At 43.0% G+C, this 15543-nt stretch overlaps 1 protein-coding gene across 3 annotated transcripts in view; it reads left to right on the top strand.

Moving 5' to 3' along the window:
• The window catches only part of LOC129858276 (leucine-rich repeat and immunoglobulin-like domain-containing nogo receptor-interacting protein 2), a 315914-nt gene that overhangs the window by 133683 nt on the left and 166688 nt on the right, over positions 1 to 15543 (top strand). The gene's annotated exons all lie outside the window — the stretch shown is intronic.

Here is a 15543-nt window from a genome sequence, read left to right on the forward strand (position 1 = left end):
GAACAGTGGGTTAACTGCCTTTCTCAGGGGCAGAACAACAGATGTTTACCTTGTCAGCTAGGGGATTCAATCCAGCAACCTTCCGGTTACTGGCCCAACGCTCTAACTACTAGGCTACCTGCACCCTCACAATCCATGTCTCAATTGTCTCATGGCTTAAAAATCCTTCTTTAACCTGTCTCCTCCCCTTCTACTGCACTGGTTGAAGTGGATTTAACAGGTGACATTAATAAGGGACCATAGCTTTCACCTGGATTCACCTGGTCCTATGTCACCTATGTCATGGAAAGAACAGCTGTTGCTAATGTTTTGTGCACTCAGTAGTTACCCAACCAAAGAATAAGAATAAGAGATGGATCGCTATTGAGAGATCTTCTGTAATTCAATGTACATATCGGGGACACTCTTTAGGTAGTCATCAGTCATGGTGTGACATTAGAATAGTGAAATAATAGAGTCCACAAACACAATGTATTTACCACTATTCACGTTGTTTAGCTCTATGATTCGTATGATGAAGTACCCGTAACAGACATGTTGCATCGTATACAAACAAATTGCATTCTCCACTATAGCAAGCTCCTAATCTTGCAGGAGAAGCACTGCTGTAGACACGCAGAGAGGAAACATGGGAATCGCCCACAAGTAATGAAACACCATTCAATCTCTTCTCATTGTGACTCTTTTGAGTGTCCCTTTAGCGAAAGCTTATATCTTAAACTGCCTGCTCAATAACTCAATTCTGCTCTTATCTCAGGTGGGACGGTAAGATTTAGAGTGGGGAGGGGAGTATCTCCCCCCTCTCTCTCTATCTCTCCCTCTCTCTGTCTCTTTCTCCCCCTCCCTCTCCCTCTCTCTCTCTCTCTCACTATCTCTCTCTCTCGCGCTCCCTCTACCTCTCTCCCCCCTACCTCCCGGGAGAGATACATCTGTGGTGGGATTGTAAAGAAATATGGAGGACAGCTATCAATGATTTCTTTGCGAGATTACAATAGAGACAGACGTTAATAACAGGACCCAGCATGTGACATTGGATGGTTTATTGATAGGGCCACAAAAGGCATTGAAAACACAAGGCGGGGGTGACAAATTGTTGCACGGCTAGCGTATAAACTCACAGGAAGCTTATAAATGGCAGCGACGTGTCTATTGGTGCATCGATTTTTTACAAACAAAAGTTATTTCATCGCAAATGTTTTTTCACCTTTTTTTCTATTATGTGAAAATTGTTAAATAGACAAGGCCAACACATCCTTGTTCTTCTCATCGATATTATCATAGAAACAGGTATGACATGTTATGTTCAGTTCTCATCATTGTTATTTCTTTCCAAGACATCTCTCCCTTTTATGCATGGAATGTTGTGGACAGTATCATCTAATTAACTAAGCAGATGAATGGGGGATAGCAATGTTGTTCACTCCATCTTTGCAACAAAGGACCTAAATACAATTCTGATCGCTTTGAATAAAGGGACAAAGTGCAAGTAGTGAGTGAGTGGGTGGGTGTTGATGATTAAGATAAGGCCCTGTTAATGCCCTGCAGATGTAGCTACACAATATGCATAATGGCCCTATTCTACAAATCATGTTTTAGCTACACTATATGCATAATGGCCCTATTCTACAAGTAATGTTTTAGCTACACAATATGCACAATGGCCCAGTTGTTGTAGCAGTGTTAGTGGTAGAGTTGGTACCTCTTTACAACAGTAAAAAAAAAATGCAATGGAAACCTATTATTATAACAGATCTCAACTGCTTTCATCATTTCCACTACACAGGAATTTTCCTAGAAAAGTGAAAGTGAAGTACCCTAACGACATAACTCCAAGTGATTACGTTTTCCCGAATAAACTTGCAGACAGATATTTGTGCTCAGATTTCACTCTGCTGTTTTTTTCCATTTGAAAATGTCCCTGCCCATTTATGGTTGTATTTCTTCCCCTCATTTGCTGTGTATTTATAGATTGGAAGAAATGCATGACATTCTGTTATTTTGTACTACAGATGGCTGAGAAATGTAAATGTAACTACATTTCTAAAACCGGGCCATCTTCCATCTGATTGATGTGCTGTGCACTTCATTACAGTTGCGCTTGGCATTTGTTGTTTCCTGGATTGGCCCGCTTGTTTGTTGTCATACAATATTCAAGCCCCTGTTTTGGTTATTTGCATATTTACATTCATGTTTGCAGAAAGCTAACATGTGTTTGCTTTCTTGTTGGGTTTGTACTCTATAGGGTTAGAGAGCAGTATTATATACTGTAAAACAGGCAGATTGCAATAGGAACATGAACTGGAAATTCCTCCTGCATTAACTATACAGTAGGGCTGCAGTATATCAAAATGAGATGTCACGACATGATATGTTTACTGACAATTCACTCCATCATAGGCCGGGATTCATTCTGTGGAGTGCTGTCGACCATGCGGTATTTAAAGGTAATTTCCGATAGAGCCGATCTCTGCAGTGTTTACTGTGAATGCAATCTCGGCAAACATTGCCTTTAAAAGCCGCCATGTCGACAAAAAGCGATCGGATCGAACAAGCCATAGTCTTGTTACCAATTTTGTTTCCATTCATCTGTCAGCTCAAATTGTTTTTGTTTTTTATCAACAAAAACAACCATTGTTGTTACACAGTGAATGGTGTACAATATCATTCAAATGGACAAAAGACCAATATCACATGGAGCACCAATACTGTCCTTGGTGTGTTGACACCCACCGGCTTGTTAAAGGTCAGCACACAGGAAGAAAAGACACATTTTTCAATGGCTACAGGGTCGGGTTGATTTATTTGTCCTCTTCATGGGGTGGACGAACATCGCTGTCTCACAAAAGGCAGAGGAACTGGCTCCAGTGAAAAGTGGAGGACCCTGGTGGGGAGCTGTGCTCTAGACCACACTAGACCACACTAGACTTCAAGGTCTCATACCTATTATATAACTCTTCTATTTCCAAGCAAAGATTATTTGATTCGCAGACATACAAATGTCAAGTATTTCTGCGTGAGCGGAGTTGTGGACACCCTGGGGGGATAGTCTCTCTTTCTCTGTCCCTCTCTCTATTTGTGCTTAAACACGCAGGACCTGTCCTCCGCATTCCGAGGCTGCCGTGGTAACGCAGCGTGGCAGTTGCTGAGGACGATGGCTGGGGGGCGTATTATGATGAAATGATCCCCGCCATCGCCCTTCGTCCCCTAGAGGGGGGTGGATGGGGACAATGAGGGTGGGTGGAGGGGGGTACAGTCTCTATCAGGATGAGCAATGGTCAGGATCACATGAAGCTGTTAACCATTAACTTCCAGTGGTCTGCCTGCCCTCTGGGGAGGAGATTACAGTTACAATCTAAGACTTGTCACTCTGAGATGGACAGGGTGACTATTTGACCCTTTGACAGAAGGGGATTGGCTACCATCGTGACAGACTTCAAATCCACTATACGTGTTAGTATAATTTTGTGGGATGTTGGAGTGTGCTAGCTAATCAACTTACAATTAAAAAATATTTGTATGAGACAAATCGTGGACTTACATGTCAAATATATAACTGTACTAAAATACATAACTACACAAAAAAACATAACTATGCTAAAATATACACTACCATTCAAAAGTTTGGGGTCACTTAGAAATGTCCATTCTTTTGTTTTAAAGAGAAGCATTTGTTTTGCTCATTAAAATAACACCAAATTGATCAGAAATACAGTGTAGACATTGTTAATGTTGTAAATGACTATTGTAGCTGGAAACGGCAGACTTTTAATGGAATATATACATAGGCCCATTATCAGCAACCACCACTCCTGTGTTCCAATGGCACGTTGTGTTAGCTAATCCAAGTTTATTATTTTAAAAGGCAAACACCAGTCTCAATGTCAACAGTGAAGAGGTGACTCTGGGATGCTGGCCTCCTAGGCAGAGTTACAAAGAAAAAGCCATATCTCAGGCTGGCCAATAAAAATAAAAGATTAAGATGGGCAAAAGTATTAATGGGCCTCTGTACGCCTATGTAGATATTCCATAAAACAATCTGCCGTTTCCAGCTACAATAGTCATTTACAACATATTAACAATGTATACATTGTATTTCTGATCAATTTGATGTTATTTTAATGGACCAAAAAAGAACGGTAGTGTATAACTATACTAAACTACATAACTATAATAAAATACACAGCTATCCTAAAATACACAGCTATCCTAAAATACACAGCTATCCTAAAATACACAGCTATCCTAAAATACACAGCTATCCTAAAATACACAGCTATCCTAAAATACACAGCTATCCTAAAATACACAGCTATCCTAAAATACACAGCTATCCTAAAATACACAGCCATCCTAAAATACACAGCTATCCTAAAATACACAGCTATCCTAAAATACACAGCTATCCTAAAATACACAGCTATCCTAAAATACACAGCCATCCTAAAATACACAGCTATCCTAAAATACACAGCTATCCTAAAATACACAGCTATCCTAAAATACACAGCCATCCTAAAATACACAGCTATCCTAAAATACACAGCTATCCTAAAATACACAGCGATACTAAAATACACAGCTATACTAAAATACATGACTATACTAAAATACATAACTGTACCAAAATACATGCAATACGAGTTGTATCTTAAATCCTTTTTAGACATCGTATTGAAGTCCTGTATGTTTAATCTCTTTCTGACCACATCCAGTACACCCTGTATGTCATTAGGGTGTACAAATACCAGACACCAGGAATTTGAGTGTTAGAATATTTGTGTTAGCTTTCCATAGTCGACCTTTAGTAGCTGTGGTGTGTTGGGTTTTCTCCTAACCGGCAAATGTCTGATATCATCTGTTCAAGATATAGCTGGTAGGCAGTGAGCAAGCAAGAATAGAAATATTTGTCATAACATTGCCCTGAGCTTACCATACAGTGCTTGTCAACATGAAAGACCTGAGAGAATACACAGGAGATAGATTGAACACATGTATAAATAGAGTGCAATACGTGTGTAATGTGTGGGTGTGTGTGCACATACATGGGTGCGTGCTTGCAGGCGGACACACACACACACACACAAGCTGTCAAGCCAATGAATCAGCGATAATCAAACATCATCACCAATCTATGTCATTTAGAAAACGATCAAGCAAAATGCTCTTTCGAGGGATTTATGTTTATTTTCCGAACCATTAAAACCACATCAGTCAGGATTGCACATTTATATAGATTCAAAATTGTGACTATAAAATTAATGGGCTGAACACCAATAATGACTAGAGAGAAAAGCAGTGTCTGTAATGCAACATGAGTACCATTGAAGCAATAAAACAACAAGCCTGAAGTATACTATTCAAAGGAATGTCATTCCACCTATTCAATAAGGATGCACACAGGACTGAGTGAATTCAACCCAATCCAATATTAGATTGAGTTAGATTGGAAGATGCTTTTCTTTCATCTGGAATCCTTGAAATAGAGGGTGGGGAGTCGTTATCAAGGTGATTATGAACATGACTGTGAAGGATAGTACTTCTCCATGTATATCTCATGAGAATACCACCTCAGACCTACATATTTCCATCAAAAGCCTGTCAAAACCCAAACACCTTTAATGGTCGGAAGTTGTGTGTAATTAAAAAGTGCATTAGACACCACAGGCTGCTTTCCCCATCTGTTAATCACACAAGGAGGAGCTTGTTAAACATGTGCTTTGGCAATATGTTGCCTTCAAATACATTCCACATCAATGAGGATGACTTCGTTGATGCACAGTTGCAACTGATTCATTGTCATTGGGTCTATCTGTTTGCCTAGGTAGAGCCATGATTTACTTAGAAGAGCATGGGATTGCAAGGGGAGTAACATTTCCAAGTATTGCACCACCATTTATTTATTTTTTTAGACATTTGTTATTCTCCCCAATTAATTATGATATCCTCTAATGAACGCTGAGTTTGTTTTTGCCCTCGTTATTATTCTATGTGATAACAGGAACTTTAGTTCCCTCAGAGGATATTAACAGAGGACCACCGGTATTTTGTTCCATAATTTGGAGAGGCACAAAGCTGGCTGGCAAAGTGAGCTCCTTTATTCCATTATAATGCTGTTACTGTTATAATGCAGGCACCTTTCACACATAACATTAGTTTGTTAAAATCCATTTAACCTTCTACAAAGTCATGATACATTCCTAATACGGCAAACATTGTATTCAAAATGCAATTTTCCAGATAACTGTTTGTTGTCTGTTATTGGTGAAATTCCAATACATGGAATCAGTCTAAATCTTCTTTGAAGACGTTCCATTTTTGTTTTAATCAAAGCTTTTTTCAGACAGTAATTGGGCGATTGAGCAACAGTAGGCTACATTGACTACCCAATCAATGGTACTATTCCCCTAAATCTTTAAATATTCTAGTTATGTTCTCTCTTTTATCAACATCAAACAATGCGTACGAATAACATGGCGACCAGAACAATGCAACCCCATTAGTCTTCATGAAAATGTATCATGATGTACAACAACAAAAGGTGATATCCCACAGAAACAACATCACACTTAGGCTTAATGCTATGACGTTCATATTAATTACCCACTCTTGATAAATGACGTTGGATATCCACGTGGATGTTTATGTGCTCATTCATCAACATGTCAGCCTGCTGTTGACTCAATGCTTTGTGCATATTTAATGTTGAATATACTCTGGTAAAGTTCTGTTTTTGGCATTTTGTCTGTTGTTCCTGAAAAGTAATAGGGTACTAAATCACCAATTGATTGGAATAAGCAGTAAAGCAAAAGTAGTTCAGTTTCCTATTTCATGTCAGTTAAAAAATATGGTGCCAGAGCTCTCAAAGTCAGCCACTGACAGAGAAACATTGTCAACTGGGATAATATATTCTTGCTTTTGGAGATTTTCCAAGGCCATGTTGTGAGAGATGTGGCAGTTTTGTCATTGAAAGTACACAGTCTTCCTAGCAAGGGGGAAGGATCAATTTCCTTCGAATATAACAAGAATAGCACATCAGCCACTTTTTTACAAAGACTTCTCCATCCATGCAACACAGCATAGCCCTGTTCTAGCCACAAACCTTCAGGGAATTATTATAGTGTTGGGTCTGTGGTTATTAGGGTCAGAACACATTGGAGTGCTATGCATTTAAGCAGTGCTGCTTCTGCAATCCAACTCAGCTGTACAGTATGTGCTGCTGCAGTTAAAGAAGCGTTCGTTATCTTGTTCGAGTTGATGCCAATTGTCCTTATCTCTGTGAAGAACACGATGGCAGTGCATTCTGATTGCGGTGATTCACTCTTGGAAATTAGTGGCATTTCTCTTAATGCAAGACTTGCTTCCAGCAACAAAAGCATGTTTAGCATTTTTTTTGTCTGTCCAGCGCTTCATTTTAAGTGGCTTCGCCCACGCAGCCATCTTGAAGCAAAGGGATTGGACGGTTGTTGCCAAGCAAACGCAATGAGGCAAATCTATGGAGGGGGAGGTTCGTGGAGGAGAAATCTGCTTGTGATGTCTATACCAGCTGTGTACATTCGAACATTAGAGACTGAATTGAGCTGGTTTGAAGATGCAGCGCAGCGAAACTTGAGCACATCAGCGGACTCCTTGACACATCTCATTATCTCAATAGCATAAATGCCAAGTTTGGGAGAGACTTGGCGGGGGCCAAACACCTCGCTGTGCAATTATCTCCTTATATGTTGTCATGCGCTCTTGGGGAAGGTAACCACACGTCAACCACTGTACAACAAACGGGGTTTGACAAACAAACATGCAACTGACACCTCCAGGCTCCCCCTCTTATTTATCTTTCCATGCTATTAACTTCTTTTCATTTGTTGCTAACAAACTGGTTGGATGATTGGGTCCGTATAATATAGGCCTACAGTTTCCAGCGTTCATTGTTTCTCACCTCAGTTTTTCTTGTATGCCGTTCCTTACCCCGGTTATCTTAATTTCAGTCACTTCTTACTCCCACGGAGTATGACGTGCAGTCGTGCACTCTCGACTTACTGTATCAGACCCTGCTGTTACGCTCTGTGCCGTTGCCGGAGCTGTGTAGGGCCTTTGAGGTTTGCCTAGATGGTAGACTTTTGGAGGAGCTAGTTCATGTCACAAACACCCCAGGCATCTTTCTCTCTATGGTCTCGCAGGCTCGTCTTTAGCACCCCACTTATACAAACTGCTTCTTTCCCCACATTGAGACACATTTTGTGGACTGAAAGTCACCATATGTGGCAGAGTTCCAGCTCCACCGCAAAGGCAGGCCATGCCGGATGTTCCTGTGTTTCAGGGAGACTTTGAAGTGGCAGGCAGTAGTAGAATGCCCTGTAAACGGTGTCCATTTTAGGACATTTATTGTTTGATACATTGTTCAGCATGTTGGATGCAGTTTTTGTAGGATATTGATTTTAGGAAGTTATAATCTCTAACGTTATAATCTCTATGTAACGGCTTTCCTCTTCCTCTTCATCAGAAGAGGAGGAGCAGGGATTGAACCAAAATGCAGCGGAGTTTGTAGACATGATTTATTAAAGAAAAACACTAACTCGACTATACACTAACAAAACAAATAAACGGTGTAGACAGACCTAGACGACGAACTTACATAAAACATGAAGAACGCACGAATAGAGAAAAATAGGCTACACAAAATAAACGATGAACAAACAAACCGAAACAGTCCCGCGTGGTGAACAGACACAGACACAGGAGACAATCACCCACAACGAACACTGTGAAAACACCTACCTAAATATGACTCTTAATTAGAGGAACACCAAACACCTGCCTCTAATTAAGAGCCATACCAGGCAACCCATAAACCAACATAGAAACAGAAAACATAGAATGCCCACCCAAACTCACGTCCTGACCAACTAACACATATAACAAACTAACAGAAATAGGTCAGGAACGTGACATAACCCCCCCCATAAGGTGCGAACTCCGGGCGCACCAGCACAACGTCTAGGGGAGGGTCTGGGTGGGCATCTGACCACGGTGGTGGCTCAGGCTCCGGGCGAGGTCCCCACCCCACCATAGTCAATCCCAGCTTCCATCTCCCCCTATGAATGTCCACCCTCATCTTACCCCCACAAAATCCTTTTGGTAACATCAACAACAGGGGCAGCACCGGGACAGAGGGATAGATCAAGACAGAGGGAAAGATCAAGACAGAGGGATAGATCAAGACAGAGGGATAGATCAAGACAGAGGGATAGATCAAGACAGAGGGATAGCTCAAGACAGAGGGATAGATCAGGATAGAGAGGTAGCTCAGGATAGAGATGTAGATCAGGATAGAGGGGCAACTCCGGACTGATAGGCAGCTCCGGACAGAGAGACAGCTCTGGACTGAGGGGCAGTTCTGGGTAAATAGCCGCTCCGGGCTAAGGGACAGCTCATGACTGGCTAACGGCTCTGGACGCTCATGGCTGGCTGACGGCTCCCGAGGCTCATGGCTGGCTGAAGGCTCTGGACGCTCATGGCTCACTGACGGCTCTGGCAGATCCTGTCTGGTTGGCGGCTCTGGCAGATCCTGTCTGGTTGGCGGCTCTGGCAGATCCTGTCTGGTTGGCGGCTCTGGCAGATCCTGTCTGGTTGGCGGCTCTGGCATATCCTGTCTGGTTGGCGGCTCTGGCAGATCCTGTCTGGTTGGCGGCTCTGGCAGATCCTGTCTGGTTGGCGGCTCTGGCAGATCCTGACTGATAACTGGCTCTAGCGGCTCCTGACTGACTATCGGCTCTGACGGCTCGGGACAGACGGGCGGCTCTAATGGCTCAGGACAGACGGATGGCTCAGACGGCGCTGGGGAGACGGATGGCTCAGACGGTGCTGGGGAGACGGATGGCTCAGACGGCGCTGGGGAGACGGATGGCTCAGATGGCGCTGGGGAGACGGATGGCTCAGATGGCGCTGCGGAGACAGATGGCTCAGACTGCACCTGTCTGGCGGAAGGCTCTGGCTGCTCCTGTCTGGCGGAAGGCTCTGTAGGCTCATGGCAGACGGGCAGCTTTGCAGGCTCATGGCAGACAGGCAGTTCATGCGCCGTTGGGCAGACGGCAGACTCTGGCCGGCTGAGACGCACTGTAGGCTTGGTGCGTGGTGCCGTAACTGGAGGCACCTGACTGAGGACACGCACTTCAAGCCTAGTGCGGGGAGCAGGGATAGGGCACACTGGACTCTCAAAGCGTGCTATATTCCTGGTGCGTGGTACCGGCACTGGTGGCACCGGGCTGAGTGCACGCACATCAGGACGAGTACGGGGAGAAACAACAGTGTGCACAGGACTTAGGAGACGCACATGTGGCTTAGTGCGCGGTGCCGGAACTGGAGGCACTAGTGGTACTGGGCTGGGGCGGGGAGGTAGTGCCGGAAATACCGGACCGTGAAGGCGTACTGGCTCCCTTGAGCACCGAGCCTGCCCAACCTTACCTGGTTGAATGCTCCCCGTCGCCCGACCAGTGCGGGGAGGTGGAATAACCCGCACCGGGCTATGTAGGCGAACCGGGAACACCATGCGTAAGGCTGGTGCCATGTAAGCCGGCCCGAGGAGACGCACTGGAGACCAGACGCGTTGAGCCGGCCTCATGACACCTGGCTCAATGCCCAATCTAGCCCTACCAGTGCGGGGAGGTGGAATAACCCGCACTGGGCTATGCACTCGTACAGGAGACACCGTGCGCTCTACTGCGTAACACGGCGCCTGCCCGTACTCCCGCTCTCCACGGTAAGCCTGGGAAGTGGGCGCAGGTCTCCTAACTGGCCTTGGCCCACTACCTCTTAGCCCCCCCCAAGAAATTTTTGGGGTCTCCTCTCGGGCTTCCAGCCACGTCTCCTTGCTGCCTCCTCATACCACCGCCTCTCTGCTTTCGCTGCCTCCAGCTCAGCTTTGGGACGGCGATATTCTCCCGGCTGTGCCCATGGACCTCTCCCGTCCAATATTTCCTCCCAAGTCCATGATTCCTGTGTATAATCCTGCTTGACTTCACGCCGCTTGGTTCTGGAGTGGTGGGTGATTCTGTAACGGCTTTCCTCTTCCTCTTCATCAGAAGAGGAGGAGCAGGGATTGAACCAAAATGCAGCGGAGTTTGTAGACATGATTTATTTAAAAAAAACACGAACTCAACTATACACTAACAAAACAAATAAACGGTGTAGACAGACCTAGACGACGAACTTACATAAAACATGAAGAACGCACGAATAGAGAAAAATAGGCTACACAAAATAAACGATGAACAAACAAACCGAAACAGTCCCGCGTGGTGAACAGACACAGACACAGGAGACAATCACCCACAACGAACACTGTGAAAACACCTACCTAAATATGACTCTTAATTAGAGGAACGCCAAACACCTGCCTCTAATTAAGAGCCATACCAGGCAACCCATAAACCAACATAGAAACAGAAAACATAGAATGTCCACCCAAACTCACGTCCTGACCAACTAACACATATTACAAACTAACAGAAATAGGTCAGGAACGTGACACTCTAATGTCCTAAAATGGACACCATACTTACATATCCAAATGATCAGTTAGTTTATCCATTCACATTTTTTGGGGGGGCAGAATCAAAAATTCTCGCATATTTTTTCAAGGGCTTGTAAAATTTGATCAATCACCAAACTATTTCCGCATAAAACAGTCAAATCATCGCAGTATTATCGCATAAAACTGACCCATCACTGCAGTACAAAAAGAGGGCTCGCAATTTCAACCAGTCACTGCACATTTAATGCATAATATGGTTCAATCAAGCCACGTGTCAAAAAAAACTTTTTCCCTCGTAAGCGCATTTTTGCGACAAATTGGACAACATCCTCGCATATTGCCATATTGCCAAATGTCAGAATTGCAGCAGCTAAATCCTAGAGGGACTGACCAGTATGTGGGTGATTACCTCCATGGCATTCAGATGGCCAAGGCTGCTGCTAGGCAGACGTGCTTAGGCCTTCATCCTGCTTCAGATCTGGCATGGGCTGCCCACTTTCTCATGCTCAGGACCCTGTTTCCCCTGCCACCCACTGGGATCCAGTCAGACACTGTAATCAGAGAGGCCCATGGAAAGTCTGCTGGAGGTGAAATGTCTCCGGGGGCTGTCATTACTCAGTGGACAGATGGTAAAAGGCCTGTTTTGTGATCGGACCAAGAACATCTAGACAAAATGGAAGCCAATCATTCTAAGCATACAATCATGAAAAAGAGAAAGGGGTTGTACAGCAGAACATAAACCTTTTCTCTGTTAAAATAAATTAGGATTGTTGTGAATATCCAGAGTAGATAATGACAGAGATGCTAATGATTTTTTCCGACTTCTAATTATTCAGGTAGAATATTAGAAAACAGAGACAATTATGTTAACAATCAGACAATCTGAATAATTTTGTAACAAGTTCTCCATAACATTGTAAAATATTGTATAAGAGGTTGCCTTATGTTTTCAAACCCATTATATAATTTACACAGCCCTTCTATGAAAATATGAATATTTCTCTCTCTCTCTCTCTCTCTCACTCTCACTCTCACTCTCACTCTCACTCTCACTCTCTCACACACACACACACACACACACACACACAAAATCTATCAAATTAAAATGAGCCCAGCTCAACAATGTTAATATAATACGTGCAATATGGATACAGTGGTTGTGAATAGACAGATTGAATCTGTTTGGGCTGGAGATTAATGGTGCGTTGTTTCCACGTCATTTCAATTAAATTATGTTGAACCGATGTGGAATAGACGTTGAATTGACATCTGTGCCCAGTGGGTCTCTTGTTTAGGTAATTACATACAGCATTAGCAACAATGGCTTGCAACAGTGCTGAAAGCACACATCATCTGGCAGCTAAAAGCAGACATGGCGGGAGAGACAGTGCACTTAAATGTGTGTCCCAAATGGTACCCTATTCCCAAAGTAGTGCATTTATGTTGACCAATGCCCATAGGGTAGTATTGCGCTATATAGGAAATAAGGTGCCATTTAGTACGAAGCCGGAACATGTGACCATTAACGATGTCAATGCAGCAGGGCATTTTACTTCAAACGCCCTAGGAAACGTGTGTTTGTATCCCGTTCAGTAATGTATCAAGATCGATCCACTAAATGAGAATAGGTATTTACGAAACAGGCGAGTCTAACTAGATAGCAACTTCACAAAATAACGTATGGGGATTGAGCCAAGGTTGTCGTTGATGGAAATGGAAACTCAGCAATCTAGTACAACAGTGGAACAAGCTATGTTTACTTACAATTTACAATTTGATCAGCTATACTGCAAGCTCAGATTATTTCTGCTTGCTGATGACAATGGTGAACTGATGACAATTGTGTACAGGATATGGGCTGTTCAATTGGCATTTATTGAAGTTATGCTGATCTTTTCTTAACTTTTCTTAACTTTTCTTAACTTTTTCCGCAGTTGGAGGGTAGAAGTAGAACAGAGACAGTATTGTCATGTCCAAAGGCGATTCTCTTCTCTGCTCTTGTGGGAAATACAGAACCTCAGAGATCAATCAGCTACAGTAAATTGCATGCCACAACCTAGATGAACTACTCATTCCAATGCAATGATCTCCCATCATTACCGTGGGATTATCTCTATCTCACTTGTACACATGCAAACATAGCTTCTGTTGTACTGTATTGTACTGTAAATATCAATTCAATCGATAGGAGCAGCCCAGGGGAGGCATCATGCCTATTAAGAATTTCAAGACATCCTTGTAGAAATCACACATGTTTGTTCGTTGCTGTTGTCGACAACATCAAATTGGCATCATTCCTATCGACAGAGACGCGTGACAGTAATGATAGATGATAGATAACGGCAACGTCAGCCAAGGAGCAAATAACGTCTCGCCTCTATGTCAACTATATGTAGATGACAGGACCTGAGAGAGAGCAAATCCCTTATCTAGGTAGGGCTCAGATGTGGTGCGAGAGCAGAGAGAGTAGAGACGTAGGGTTTTATTTAACAAAGACTAGGTCTAGGGGCTTCCAGGGGTCTTAAGTCTGGGGACTCGTAGGGCCACCAGGGTCGTCTCCTGGCTCGTCTGATGTGCTATTCTTAACTATCCCGCTTGGGTTCATTATTTATTTGCTCCATTGAACCTGCTTAACCTCGGTGCCCTTTAAAAGGAAGAGATTTAGGAAGGGCCCGGGAATCCGCAGGGACCACAGCCCAAGAGAGCCATAGAGGTTCACATCTCACTTCCTTAAAGTCATCAAGAGAAATTACTCACTCTCCAACCTGGAATTTTGCGTAATGTCTAATCCAGATCACATGATAAAAGGTGCAATGTTGTTGAATGGCTGCTTGAATGATGAGGCTGAAAAAACAGAGCAGTTGTGGAGACCAAGTTTGCACACAAGATTAGATCTTTTTTTAATTCCCAGTATTCAATTGTTAGACGGCGTTTAATTATTGTTTTGATTTTCTTGCCTTCTGTATTTAATAGATGGATTCAATGGATTCAACAATCCTAACCAAACCATGGCCATGAAATCATCAGCTCCAGAGGATGGTGAATGTCATTAAGTGTGCTGTTGCAGTCAGTCTTAAGGCAGTGCTTGACGAAAATGACATTTATGTCACGGAATATGTCACACCAGGTCATAACACATAATTGAGTGCATGCATTCCAGTAATGCCACTATGATGCCAATGCAGGAGCTACTTCGAGGAAAGTGGCACCAACTGTAAAGGCTAGTTGGCACTAGTTAGACTGCCATTTAGAAATTAGCTGGGTCATCATTAGCTAATTTCTAGAGGGTCTAATACGGTCTACAAGTTCACACATGAGTGCTGTAGTATTTCTGAACTCACAATAAGGATATTTTAATAAATCAAAACAATCCTTTCCTTGAGCAAAGCTTGCACAGTAACCTACATCCAGTGAATATTTCCAAGCTTATTATTTTCTAAGTACACTGTTTAGAGATAATATCTAAATTGGGGGGAATTATACATTGATTGTGCCAATAACATTAAGAAAAATGGAAGTGTTAAATTCAAATGTAAATGCCCATTTGATTGTGTCAAATAGTATTTTCATTCTGGAAGGCTGAGCGTTACCGAGTTCCATCCAAATGACAAAGTGAAATTGTCTCAGACTGATAAACCTCAACTCAGAAACACCCGTCAGCCACATGTCATTGGGCAAATGTGTCTGTTTACTCAAAGTCCTTGAAGAGAGTCTCATGGTCATATTGTCCTGCTGTTGCCATGGCGATGTTAGCTCTGATGGATAGTACAGGGATCATTGTTGTCTACCTTCAGCATCCCTCCTCCCTGACAACATGCTTTGAGAAACAGAGTCAAACGGTGCACTCCAGTTTGGGTCTCAGTTGGTGTCAGAAGTTGAAGGACGTATTGGTCTATAAATTCACAACCAAACAAGAATAAAGAAAAGAACATGACATTTTAACTAATATTAACTCGCATCAACTCCGAACTAAGTGATTCTCCATTGTGCTGAATATTTGAATAACAAAACATGAA

This window comes from Salvelinus fontinalis, chromosome 6 (genome assembly GCF_029448725.1).
Source record: "Salvelinus fontinalis isolate EN_2023a chromosome 6, ASM2944872v1, whole genome shotgun sequence".
Taxonomy (NCBI): Eukaryota; Metazoa; Chordata; class Actinopteri; order Salmoniformes; family Salmonidae; genus Salvelinus; species Salvelinus fontinalis.